The sequence below is a fragment of the Nanorana parkeri genome, unplaced genomic scaffold, assembly GCF_000935625.1.
Source record: "Nanorana parkeri isolate BGI_ZX_2015 unplaced genomic scaffold, ASM93562v1 scaffold22, whole genome shotgun sequence".
NCBI classification, from domain to species: Eukaryota; Metazoa; Chordata; class Amphibia; order Anura; family Dicroglossidae; genus Nanorana; species Nanorana parkeri.
Window position 1 is genome coordinate 2,455,527 of NW_017306290.1, and position 14,698 is coordinate 2,470,224.

At 40.7% G+C, this 14,698-nt stretch overlaps 1 protein-coding gene across 1 annotated transcript in view; it reads right to left on the reverse strand.

Annotated features, from left to right (window-relative positions):
* Positions 1-14,174, reverse strand: part of SLC35F1 (solute carrier family 35 member F1) — a 290,914-nt gene extending 276,740 nt beyond the window's left edge. Inside the window, exon 1 of the mRNA XM_018563687.1 lies at positions 14,152-14,174. The gene's annotated coding sequence lies outside the window, so the exon portion shown is untranslated. The remainder of the gene's footprint in view (positions 1-14,151) is intronic.
* Between the last annotated feature and the right edge of the window lie 524 nt (positions 14,175-14,698).

A 14,698-nucleotide genomic window follows, 5' to 3' on the forward strand; every position in this document is an offset into this window, starting at 1 on the left:
AGGGGTGACAAACCACATAAAAAGCTGCAATAGGTAAATAAGAAAAAGGGAGGTGTGGAGGGTGGGAGGGGAACCTGCTGTCCTGTGAGTCCAGCCAACTGGTGCAGAGCTACGGATCACAGTCTTTTATAGGGAGAGGCACAAGCCTTAGAAGAGTCCAGAAGTCGTACAAGGAGAAGACTTTCTTGCCAGACCCACGAGCCAGGTAAAAGAGCACTTAAAGGGACCATTCCCTGAGCTGAGGAGAGAATAGGATTGGTGGGGAGAGGGGGACACAATCCCATAGGAGTAGGCACACATTAATTCTACCATTTTGGCAAGAAGTATTGGTGGTCAGTGGCTGGCTGTAAAAAAAATCCCCCACTACCCCCCCAGTATTGGTGGCCATTAGCTGGCTGGAACAAGAAACCTCCCCCAGCATTGGTGGTCAGTGTCTGGCTGTAAAAATAACACCCTTCAGCACAAGAGGCTAGTGGTTGGCTGGAACAATAAACCCACCCAGACTATTGCTTGGTGGGTGGCTGGAAGGTGTCCCTTATACTCCTTGGTGGTCTAGTGGGCACTCTGGTAAGAAAAATAAATCCATGTCTTACCTGTTCTTCATGCATTCCAGAGGACTTTGTGGAGCTGGTAATTCTCTCTCAGAGGGGGTGACTGAGCTGTGTGGTGTCCAGTCACATGATTTTAAGCACAGTGCAGTCTGCGCCTGCCTCCCTCTGCTAGTGTCTAATTGTCTTTTTGTAGAGAGAATCCAATAACTGGCACAATGCTGCCATTCACATATTACATCAGGGCACCCTGTAAGTGGTGGTAGCCAGTGTGGACCACATCCCACTAGGTATGCCATTACTCCAATGTGTGCAATGAGTGCACACGGGGCCTCATGCCCTTTGGGCACATTACACACAGTGATGGGCCACTGCTGCACTGCTGTTTAACACACAGAGTTATGCTTTATTAACATCTGTGTGATGCGTGAGCATGTGCAATGCCGCTTGCAATCCCGCATTGCATGTTGCAATGTTAGGTGGACTAACATTATTTCATAATGGCACCCCAACACTCCTAGCCATTGCATGTGTTTTGTATCACACCATATCGCTTGGTAATCTAATAACATGCGATGTGGTGAGATGCAATTCAACAAAAGGTGCATGCACTTCTTGCAGTGTGTTTAACTGTGGTAGGCAGCCCATTCATTTCTGATTTAATTCCTACTGAATAGCATCACAAGTGAATCCTGCAGCACCTCTGCAATGTCGCATCAAAGAGGTGTGAATGAGTAATAAGTGTAAGAACTCTTAGTTTTGGATCGATTAGGGAAGGGTTAAAACTCATACCAGATTAAATTATTTGCCATCTGTGTATCATTGGGGAATTTCCCCTTTACTTCCAGTCCCAGGGACACAAGAGAAAGTTAGAAGATACCTCCGAAAAATTAGCGGAATTACCCTTTTAGGGGTCCCCAGAACAGATGTCCACATTGGATGATTTAACCTTACCTCTTGTTCTCAGACCAATGATCACTAGTACAAACTGAGGGGTGAATCTCTCCAGTGGGAACACAGAAAGCATTAGCCCTTCTCCACTCTATCCATAAAAAGGTTTTTCCTAGAGATATGCTTTGAGACACCTAGCAGCTATATCTCTTAGGGATTCAGGTGATGAGATCTTGTTATGTGGGTTTCTGGGTCTACATACTGTAATGCTTGCCACAATAGCAGGGGTCAGAGACTATAGCTGGTGAGAGTTGCTTTACCTATAGAAGCCCTTGTTCCCTTAAGGTAAGCAGGCCTACCGGTACTTGATCTATGCAAGGATGAAGAAAGAAGACCGGTGGTCTTCAGGAAAATCAGGTATGGACTGTTGTACAGCAGGAAAGTAGCCGAAAATGGAGTCCAGAGGCAGGTGGTGGTCAGGCAGCCGACAATGAGCATAATCCAGGGTCAGGCAGAGGTCAAGGTCGGCAGCAGGCAGTAAGCATAACCATAAAATGAGACAGAAGTCCGGACAGACAACAGATAATCCAGGGACGAGCCAGAGGTCAGTACAGGCAGCAGACAGTAAACAGAATCCATGAAAAGGCAGAGATCAAGGCAGGCAGCAGACAAGAGCGTATGCCAGGGACAGGCGGAGGAAGGGCAGTAAATAGGTAAGGGTCTGATAACAGAAATGTCAGGATTCAGAACCCTAGTAAAGCACAAGCTGTGGGTTTATGATGTTTAAAAAGATCCCCCAGTGCTCCTGGCCAGTGGGAGCCAGGAAGGCTAGATGGAAAAAAGGCCAACTGACTGCCTAGCAATGAGAATGCAGTCTAAGAGGGTGTCACCACTGGCCAATAGGGGCTAAGGTGGCGCTGGCGGCAGAGTGGAGCCTGACGCCTCGCAATAGATGAGCAGGGAGGCAGAGACAGGCAGTAGAATGTGACAATCTCCTAACACATACTTGCGGTAGCCATTATCCGGAAATCCCACACTACCTTGATGAAATATTATTTTATATTATAAACCATGCAACAAGTAGGCATGGGAACATTGGAAACTGGGCACCAAAACCCAAAGTTGGGCAGGAACAGTGCTAAGAGCTATGAGGGTACCTCACTGCTGGAGTCCTGAAAATACATAACAAGGCAGGTATTTATCTAATACTCTAAGTTACATCTAAAATCAAATGCAACATTTTTAGGCTGGACTGGCTTTTTAATAAACAAAAAAAGCATCAATATGTAATGTATTTTTATTCCTCCACCTCAGCGTTCATTTTTCATCATTTAAACCACTCTAAAGTGAGGAAAGGTGAAATTTATGGTTGCTATGAGCTACTACATACACCCCATGGTTGCTTTTTATGCCACCTTATTTGTTAAAGCGAAAGGTGTATATTTGAAATAGCCAAATACATTCATAAAGTAAGTAGATTCATTTTATGAAAAGAAAAACCTGGTCAGTGAGGGATAAAAGCTAATGTTAGTGACCTAATACAATAGCTTAAGTGCACTTGTGTGCACCCAAAGCGGACAAGATTATTAATTTGAAAAGATTTAATGAGGCAGATAATGCTTTGACCAGGGATATCTTGTGGCCTTTTAACGTTGATACTCTGTGACCGGTTATATTATGCTAATCCCTATCAGTTACCACAGTAATGGAGAATGCAGCACTTTATCTGTATAAATGAATACATCTATTCTACCAGTAATTAAAATTGATATCCTATATTTATTGAAGTTATTCAATGCACATATTATGCATAAATAAAAGTGCATAAATACAAAATATGCAATAAGCTTTGCTAGTTTAGTGTTTGGGTTTCAGGATTCATAGACATATGCTGTTCTCAGATGGTACCTTGGCTACTAGATACAGGGACAGATACGAGCCTGACGGAGGTTCTTAATCTTCCTCACTCTACCTTTAAAATCTGTTTTGCTTGTGCCCATGCTGGAGAGATTGTGCTCGCTAATACATTGATTATCCTAAATGAAGGATAAGCATACTAGTGCATAATCATAACTATCCCATTAACAATCACAAACACATGCGTGTAGCAAGCTGTCTACTGCTGGTGGACATAGAAGAGTAATATGGGGGGACATGTCTTGTCTGTATCACATTTATCGCTTTGGACACTTCATTGTAAAACATAACATTGCCCTATACTGCCATCTGCTGGAAATAACGTATTCTATAAAATTTTTATGGTACGAAGGAGTGAAACAAACATTCAGGCCTTGTTCACACCAGATGCAGTGCGTTCCGGCCCGATTCTGGCCAGAACGCACTGCCTCGCATTGCGGTCAGCTCACTTTTTTTGTGGGGAAGGAGGGGGCGTGGCGGGCCATTGAAGTGAATGGCACCGTAGCCACACCCTTTTGGCTTTACAGCCATTTTTTTTTTTTTTTTATAAATTCTTTATTTTATATTTTAAATACCTTGACTGTGTTCACAAAAAAGATAAACAAGTGCTTGAATAACAAATAGTTGCTCGTTCAAGCGATCATAGAGAGAGTATTTCAAATGCATTGCGATGTATATAATAAAAATAAACAAAAAAAAGTATAAGGGGGGAAAGGGAGGGGGGCATGCGGGATAAATGGCCCGGTATTTACTAGGTCACTTGAGAAAAAGAAAAATAATAATAGGACACGTAGCTAAGGAGGATAAGGAAGCGGGAAAGATAAGGTAGGGATGGGATAAAGTTACCCCATCAGGAGCGAATCAGTGTTCTCCTATCTGAGGGTAAGGTAGTCAGGGGACTGAATGTATTCCAACCATGGGAGCCAGGTTCGAGCGACTGAGGCAGAGGTATGTTTAATAGAACTCATGAGATCTTCCATGATATGTATATCATGGATACGGTCTAGAACTTGACTTATATGGGGGGCTTCGGGTATAAGTGTGTTTAGTGTGGCTAACACGTGGAGTTGTGTCAACTGTTGATTAATGCCATTTTAAGGCTTGATGTTTGGTATCTATTTACCCAACGTGACCCCCATCTTTTATATTTTACCATAAGATTGGGTATTATATTCTGTTTCTGTGCACTAAATGTTATTTTATCCTAAAAATACTGGTTTGATAAACATTTGTGCAAATACAGTGCGACATAAAAAATTGCAACTATCATTTTTTTTTTTATTCTACAGGGCCTCGGAAAATATATAATTGTTTGGGATTTGAAGCTGTTTTATAGCCAAAAATTCAGATTATATCATGTGTGTGCAAATAGTAAGAAATTGCTCTATACAGCAAGTGGTTGAAATACATTTTTAAAAATGTCCCACGAAGTCATTCCAGCGTCGGCCGACAATTGGAAGAAAAAAAAACCCCAACTCCCCGATGCAATGTTTACATCTGGCAGTTGGCAGAAATAAACAAAACCTGCTATTGGCTATATAAAATTGAAATACCCAAATGCAGGCTGGCTAACGATCTGCTCACTGTCTGTCAGTCACAGAGGAGTGGACCTGAGAGAGAACTTTCTCTCTCAGGTCCACTCCTCTGCAGGTGCAATAACCCTTCTGTTATTGGCTATTTTAAATTGCAATAGCCAATGGGAGGCTGATTATTGTTCCACCCACTGCCTTCTGCCAATCAGTAGAGGAGCGGACCTGAAGGAAAACTTTTTCTCTGAGGCGTGCTCCTATGGGACTGACAAAAGGCAGTGGGCGGAGCAATAGCCAGCTTACTTTTGCACTTTGCAATAGCCATTAGCAAAATGGCTGCCTGCCACTGCCTTCTGTTAGTCCCATACCTGAGAGAGACTGACCGTGCAGGGTCCACTTCATCAGGCTTAGCATGTCATGTTAAGCCTGATGAAGGGGACCCTGTGCGGCCCCAAAACGTTGCAATTTTTGATGCGACAAATCTGCGTGAATAAAAGACTTTATTTTTGGACACTATCCACTGGTGTGCTGGTGACATCTCTGATATACATTGTGATCTGTGGCGCTATCCGCAGTCACTTCAGCACCCATCTTTCAGCACAAGGGGCATTTGGTAAAGAGTGTGGCAGTTATCTACAGTTCTGTCTGAAGTTAAGCATTAACACAGCGCATAGGTGTGAAACCAACCTCCAGATTTTTTTGTTAAAGTTTCTCCTTTACATATCTTCAATTTTCACTGTTTCTGAAAAATGAACAATTTTAAAATGTAAGAAATATTTGTTATGTATTGACTCAGAATTCTATCTTTTTGATTTATTGGGAATTTTGTAAGTTATGTACAAGCTGCGAAACGCGTCGGAGATGGGGCCCACAGTGGATCATACAACTATTACAGAAATCAGGACTCAAGGAGTCCATGTTATACTAATGAATTATATATATATATGTACACATGTATGGGCACCAAAAGGAGGTAGTTTGATTTCAATGTAACATTGTATCATGTCAATGACATTTTAATTGTAACCAAGTCTTTATGTATGTATTAAATATACGTTTATACAAAACCATGTATGTTTGATGGACGTCTTGTATGGTTTGGACACTTTTAAAGCCCCGCTTTTCTTTTCTTGTATACAATTCTAATTGGGGGTGTGGTGCCCATCCCTAATGGTTCAATTTAATTCCTAGTCTTTCTGAAAATATATGGTTGGGGTGGTTATTTTACCTTCAAAGCTGTAAGTTGTAAGTAAATAGTGAAAAATGATAACATTAATGGTAAAAATGACAGGGCCACATAAGGGTAAAAGTGGAGAGCAGGGTCTGGCAGTGAAATGGTTAAACAGTAGAGGAGTTATATGCTTAGAGCTATTCAAGCACTGCACGTGACACAAGTGTTCTGCTGCCATCTTCTGGGTCACTAGTGGAAGCGCACCCGTTTAAACAACCTCAAATTAAATACCACAGTTTCTTCTGTTTATTGGAGGGCTTACCGAAACAAACAGCTGTCACAAAGATCAAGCAGCCATCACAACAAAACCAGGATGAAGTTCTGGGGAGAAGCAGCAAGCCGGGTTGGGTTATAAACAAAATCCATACTTTTGAAGACATCTGAGAGCTCTCCTACATGTATTAAACTATGGAAAGAATAAAGCACAGTTCTGACGTTGACAAGAAGAAGGCCACTGCTGGATAAAATCCCAAATCCTTTATAGGAGTTTTCCAAAGGGCATGAGAGATGCAGCAAACATGGATAGATCTTTGGTCTCTTATAACCAAATATAACGCCTATGAGAAATCGTTAGGTGTCCATGACACTTCCCATTGGCTATCCAGGGGTGGGGTCCTCTCAGGTTCCAGAGAGGTGTAGCAGTGTCACAAAAAGGGATAGCAACAAGACTGGCCAGCAGTGGGCCTAGTCTTCACTCCTAGGAAAGGTGCTACAAAAGTGTCAACGGAGGTTTCAGAATATAAAAAGTATTTTACAAATGGGAGATAGCGTAGGGACAACATCTGTCCATAGATGGGCTTTAAATGGTACAAAAAACAGTCAAATCCATTTTAATTTGTTGTAACACTAAAAAAGTGGAGCGAATACGTATGTACAGAATTGTTAAGTCTATAAAAGGTTAACAGTATAATTCAAGATTTATTTCCTGGCACATAAACAGGTATTGTTCTGTACTTACAAGGTCTTTAAAGGGATAAACATGTGAAATGTTAATGTATTACAGAGCTGTACTGCATATTTTCATGCCTTGTATACTGTAATTCTGGCCTTACCCTTCTTTTGAAATGTAACGGCAGTTTTATTGAGAAAAAACAATCAACCTACACTAGCTGAACTATATAAATATAATATATCCTATATAACCTTTTTCTTTTGCATACTTTAAAGCGTTGTCGCTTCCACAAAAAAAAAAACTAAGAATGGTCCATGCAATAGAAGACTAAATACTTAGCTCTCTGGCAGGTTCATACCTCATTGTGTTCAAGCAATATAGCTTCTTGCAAAGTCTTTAGCATTCGACTCCTGCACCTTTTTGTGCGATGAGCGGGCGTGTTTTTTTTCTGCAACGTTTATATATGCACCATTAGAAATTAATGTCACCGCAAGGGCGTTTGTGTGCAATTCCGCCAATCAGGCACGAAAACATGCAAATTGCCGCGTGTTCTCAGAACGCTCAGATGTGATCCTGGCCTCGGGGCTAATGGAAGCATAGCAGCGGACAAGACATTTGACACCCAGATTGCACCAGAGGCTGTGACTCTTGTAAGTTTTTCTGTGGCAGGGAGCGGTCCTAGGATTCCTTTAATGCCGTTTTCTTCTGAATAAACTGCTGGTTGGTTCACCTTGTCAATTGTCCGAAATTTTCCTCTGAAGTCTGCTGAGAAACTTAACGCTTCCAGGATCGTTGATCTCCTGGTTCCGGCTGTGCTTAATGATGTAAAGGCTGGTGGGGGAACCACAGAGTGCAGCAGACCTTGCCATAGTTTGGTGAAAAATAGACAAACTGATAGCCATGTTGTTTATTGACCCTTGCATGGTAATCAGTGTGTAGGATTTGGTAGAGAGAAGATGAGGCAAGGGTCAGTTGTTTTTGTCAGTTACATTGTGGCAGACCTCTTATATCACACCAGATATCAAGCAAGGATCAAGGACAGCAGGGCACAGAATGTTTACATGTACAGGAGTCGCCCCTAAGCACCCCTCCCCCCCAAAAAAATTTTTAAAAGAGAGAAGGAAGTATCTTTGCATAAGCACCCCACCATCAGACTTGTGCTGTATCAGTAATTTTCCATTAATGTTCATGAAGGCTGCAATACTACTACCTAACAAGTGTTATCCATGCAATTTTAGACTTGTGCTATTATACGCAGCTGTTTTTTTATTCTGGTCCTGAAAAGCCATTCAGCCTTGTTACCTAGTTTGTAACCATATGTGATCTACCAGTACATCATGATCAAAAGATTACACTGGTCTACAAATTTTGGGAAATTATCGACCTCCCAGATAAAATGTGTTAATTCTTACATATTTTGATTAGATGAATTAGAAAACAGGTGATAAGGTGCTGGTCGGTTGGCTAACGTTTTCAAGATATTTCACAATAAAGATTTTATACACAGGTGAGTATATTTTCTTACAAGGTGGGAGATGTCTGATGATCATGATGCCTCGTAACTTCTCGACAAAGCACGGTAGAATCATGAAAATGGTACCACTTGGAAGTGTATAAATGTATCTTCACTTTGAGACTAAAGATTACCTAACTGTAATTTATTGTTCTTTTATTGCAAGGTGCATTTGTCTTGGTCAGATCTACACATCATAGTTACATCTGGTGGCTTGTGAAAGTGTCATTGCCTAACATTTGCAAGGAACAGATGCGTGATATTTTCCCTCAGAAGCCAAGATGCCTCGAAACTGTGTAAACAACGTAGATAACTTCTGATACATTTGTGGCGAGGTGACATTTCTCAAAAGTGCAGCATGACGGCAGTGGTAACGAGGCATACCACCTATATTTTGGATGCACAATAGGGGATCAGGACAAGAGTTGGGCCCCTCATTATTATTGTTGCATTACATGTGCAAATTATCTGCGTCCTTGGCTAAACAAGAAGAAAAACTCCATGCCTTTCGCAGTTGCAATGGTGTGGAGGGAACCCACCAATCATAGTAGTGGCTGCTATTTTTGCATGGTTTCCCCAATTGCAAAAGGGATCTCAAGAAAGAAGTGGACCGTGGAAAATCCAAACATTCCATCCGCACTGCGTCCTGTACCCCATGGTGAGGACTTGACTATTCCAAAGCCACCAGAATCTTACTTTCTAGACTCAGATGATGATAAAGACGATGAGCAGGATGCAGCTTATCCAGGGCCGTCGATGTCAGCGGACCCAAAATGTAGCCCGCTGTATGCTCCACCTGAACCACATCTAATTTCACAGAGTGAACTAAATGACCTGGTCAGGGATTTGGAATTGCCTAAGAGTAAGGCAGAGCTACTAGGCTCCAGATTACAACAGAGGAACCTCTTGTAGATTGATGTCAGGATCTCAATTTTCTGTGATCGCCAAAAAGATCTGGTTCAGTATTTCTTAGCGGAAGGTGATTTGGTTTATTGCAATGATATTAACGGCTTAATGACAGCCCTTAACATTGCCCACAATCCAGATGAATTAAGATTGTTCATAGATTCGTCTAAAGCTGGTCTAAAAAGCTGTATTATTGTGCAATGAATACATTAATGGAAAGTTATGTTATTGGTATCAATAAAAAGATACATTTATAATGATTGGTGTGGCACCATTCTCATTGCTATATAACAGTATGCAGAAAAAGTTACGGAGCATAATCGCACATCCCCCTTGTAATTTTGAATTATTTTGATGCAATTTTGACCTGAAGCTGTATCTTGGAACGTGGAGCCAAATAATACTCAGGACTTAATTTTCCTTTATTAGTGACCCAATTCTGGTAATATTTAGTTACTTCCATTTCCAAGGCCTTCTGCTTGTAGAGCAGTGTTACCTATGCCAGATCTACAGGTTTTTCTTCTACGTTGCTGGTGCATGAGGAATTAGGAATCGAACAAATTGACCCATGTTTTATCTCTTGCCTATAATGTGAAAGCAAAGGGATTAGCAAAGAAACACAAATGTATATAAGCTCTAAGGAAATACCTACATGATGAGGTAATTTTCTCCCTGCTTTTAGAAGAAAATTAGTTAATACATATCAAAACTACATGTGCATATAGGCTAAGCCCTCCACACCGTGAAGTGTTAACATGGCTAACAAACCTAAGCTGGTCAGGTAATGCTGATAAACTAGATGTTTCGGGTGGCATGTATAGCTTACATTGACAATTTTAGAAAACCTACAGCAAATGTCCAGTAAGATCTTGTCTGTGTATATCTACTCCTCTTGAATGGAAGAATGTTGTGTGTAAAAGGTGCCCATACCATTTGCAATTATCGTTAAAAAAAACAAACGCGTTCGGGTTTTCGTAAGATAATCGGCTAGTTGATGGAAGTGATCATAATTACTGTACAACTGCATGAATTTCCTTGGTCAGGCTGGAAAACTTTTTTGAATTGTATGAAACTGCACATGCCCAAATGAAAATCTGTTCTATGATCGACGAAATTCAGCCAGTTAGTATTACTAACGTACAATAATCGAAATCTACATTGCTCTGTGCATGATAGGGCATTCAAATGGAAGACGAACGAGGGTTTGATGACGGGACGAAAGAAATCGAACGAAAATTGGTGTATGGGCACCTCTAGGGTTTAAACAGATGTTCTAATTCTTAGGACCCATTCAGATCTTGCAGTCCCAGTGTGACTGAGTTAACAAATGCATTTAATATGTGTGAACATGCATTGCAAATAAACGGGCTAGGAACACGCACAAACAAATGCAGCGCACCACAACGCAGAGTAGTGATTTACTGTGCTCTGCAACACATGTGTAGGAGCTGCATTTGCCTTAGTGTATTGGGGGTGCCATTCAAAATAAACACGCTAACACACAACGTATATTTCATTAATGCATGTGTTAGAAATGTGTGAATGGATTCTTAGGCATTAGACTACTGAAACCTGAGACATGCAGAGCACAATTTAGTCTCAAAAGACTTTATTGTTTCCAGTCTGTTCATATACAGTACATTGTTTTTCAATATTAAAATTGAATGAATTATATTTACCATAAAAACTTTACATATGTACATTTAAGCCAAACATTACACCATCATAGAGCACAAAGGACTTATCTATACAAATGCTATGGAGAAGATGGTGATAAGGATGATGGGTTGACTTAAAACAGTTCACATACATTCATAGATAAGTCCCCACTGCTGGGCAAATTGCTTGGCACAAGTGGTTACATTGCAGGTAATGTGGCCAAAAATAAACTGCATTGTCAAAACATTTTCTGTTCCAACTTTTAAATACCGGAATACATTATATATGAATTCAGGGTAGTGTGGAAACTGGGGTGCCAACATGGTGACCTCACTTACTCCGAGTGGTGGAAAATAGAAATCGAACATAGTATCCCTGCTGCCATCCTAGCAGTGGACTGATTAGACTGTGCTTCTTATAGCTCTGAACTCCACTAGAAAAGTGTAGTGTTCAGAGAACAGGGCGGAAGATGCGGCTGAAATGATGGGGGGGGGGGGGGGGGGGGGGGTAATGGGAGCAGCAGCAAGTGGACATGGGTGCTGGAGTCACTCTTGGGGACATGCCACTATTACTTTGGCACCTGTTAGATGAAATTCACTTCACAGTAGCCCGTGCAGCTTAAAATTTAATTTATGCATTAAAAAGTTTACTACTGTATAAAATAAAAAAAAAGAACCTTATTGTGTCAAATATTTTCTCTTCTCAGCAAAGGCAAATGCTTTCCTGCATCTCTCAGATATATGCATTCTGGAACACATCATCCCACTGATGTGAGCATAACTGCAAGATGAGTTTTAGGGAAAAAAACTGCTTATGTTTTCTAGATATTAACACCAACCATTTTAGTATTAGGAAGTTATTGGAATGACCAGTCTCCACCAATTCCTAGGTGTGAGTACCTGTCTACTTTCATTGCAAGATCAGTCCCAGTGCCTTAAAGTCCAACTCCAAGCAAAATTACCTTCACAGGTTTCAAGCAGGTGCACCTTCTCATACCTCAGGAGAACCTCACTCTAATGCAGGCATACTTAAATGTCCCGCAAATCATTTATGTTATATGCTACAAGTAGTGCTCCCGCTGTACTTCCTGGCCGCTCTGGCTGTAGGCACTGTTGGTATCCTAGATCTCAGCCCTACTGTCGCATCTCCAATCCTCTCATCCTTACCATTCACAAATCTGAGCATGGTGCTGTTAATTACAAAATGGCTTACACAACAATTGTATCCTTTTAAGAATAAAAATACAATTCAAATTAACAGGAAAGCCTTGAAAAAAATAAATATGGAGGCTAGCACTCCAAGCATTTGATGTATGTTTGTTACTGACGTGTGAATCAGATATACTACATTTACACACCAGCAGGAAACTAGCATTTTCAGAAGAATGCCAGAAATACCAGCCTATGTATGGTTGATATACACACAGGACTCTTGCCAAATCCCAGTGCTGTAGACTACTGCTAGGAGCAACTGTACCACACGTGCCTGATTTTGTAACCCAGACAGCGCTGCCTACAGGTGCAGAAACTACCCACAGAAGTCACCAGTACCAGAGAGGCACACTATAATGGCTCCATAACAAACTTGGGGCAGCATTGAGAGCCTGTGATTGGCTGAGTAGAGGTAACTGCACGGGGCCTACATACACAGAATTAAATCAGTTTTACTAGGTTCCATTTTGAACAGGAGCCACCCCAGCCATATGAAAATATAGAAATGACAGAGAACCTCTCAAATAGTGTAGCAAGCATGATGAGGAGGCCCCAATGCATGCATCTTGGGGAGAGCAACTCCCGTACATCTATCCTGAGAATATCCATTTAGGAAGTAAAATAAGAAAGAACACATATCAATGGTGTTCTTTAATAACAACCAAACCAGTTATCACGGGACGCACAAGACTGTTTTATTCAGAAAGACAGAATAGCCCTCAAAATCAAAGACAATTCTGATTTCAGAGAGGTTTCATTTTTTAAACAAAAGTTTATTTACCTTCTGGCACAAATGTATTATAAAGAGGTGGCAGTGCCCACGCCACATTTAATATGTATGGACATGATTCTAGAACATTACTGCATCTTGACATTTGAAACGGCTGTAGAAAAAGAAAAACCCTGAAAAATACAGTCATAATTCTGGCAAGATCTGCAACAACTGACCATGGCAGCTAAGCAGAGGCTACTGCAGGCAGCATTTATCATATGGACCCTTCCATTACTAAGCATTACATGGCAACCAACTGGACAAACTAAAAGAAAACATACATCCGGAAAAATAAAATAAGACATTTTGTTTTCCTGTGGAGATCAACTAAACATGTATTTTGCAACAAAAGACATCTTCCATATACCATTTACTGATGTTTATTTGCAAGCAATGCCAAGAAAGGGGATGTTGCCCATGACAACCAGTGTTTTTTTTTCTTTGAGGTTTTTACAGAACTATGCGGTCAGTTGCTGGAAACACTATTTCCTTTTACATAAAATAACATATTTAGGCTTGTTGCAAAGAGCAATTATGGCATACAGTATTCCATAGTAGTCAACCAAAAATCTTTCACTTATCGGACAGTAGCTTGGCTACGGTACACTGTAGACTCTAGCTTTTTACACTATTTGTTGTCATATGGTCCCATCATTGACATAAATGTAAACAGATTTTATTGTAGTGTTGCATTTATGATGTAAGAAGTAAATGGAAAAAAAAATCTAAAAATAAAACCATGCATGATCTCTAAAATGATACTTTGTCCCTTTGCTCAGCCCAGCTGCTACCTCTACAAGGAGCATGTCAGTCAAATGTCAGTCAAAGTGACACTAAAAAAATGCTTTTAAGTACCTTAACTATTAACAAAAACGTATCTTATTTGTGTATCACTCGGCTTTAGATCCTCAAATCATCTCTGAATTGATGCGGACACTGTTCTTCCTTCTGGAGATTGGATACTTTTGTTCCCCATGGTCCCTGTGTGTGTTGGAAAGCAGCCACCATTCCAAGCTTGCGCCCGTGATAGACTACAATTTCACATTTAGTTTATCAATTTGTATTGAAGTTATAGTCCATCACAGGAGTGAGCTTGGAGAGGTGACTACTTTACAACACACACAGGGACCATGGGGAACAAAAGTAGCCACCCTCCAGAAGGAAGGAAAGTGTCAGCATCAATTCAGAGATGATTTGAGGATCTACAGCCGAGTGATACACAAATAGGATACATTTCTGTTAATAGTTAAGGCACTTGAATGCATTTTTAAGATTTAACTCCTGAGATTAGTGTCACTTTAAATAAGCAGAACATCTAGCCAGAGCCAAAGACTCTTGTAAGACAGGCTCCTAAAGAGTTGACTGACCATGCTGCTGGCCAGACAAGTCATGAATAACAGAAGTTTTTGTGTTGTTGGAGCTGGGTAGGGTCAGAATGCAGGAATTGGATTTTGTCAGTGGATGTTCTACTTTGTTTATTCTCATTGTGCAGCTTTATAACAAAAAGAATATTACAAGTTTTGAATGACGGGTCCCCTTCACTTTCGGATGCTTTTGCTGCATCCGAAAGTGAAGGGTAATCTCTGATTTTATCACAAAGGTTAAAATCATTCTCCACTATTAAAAAAA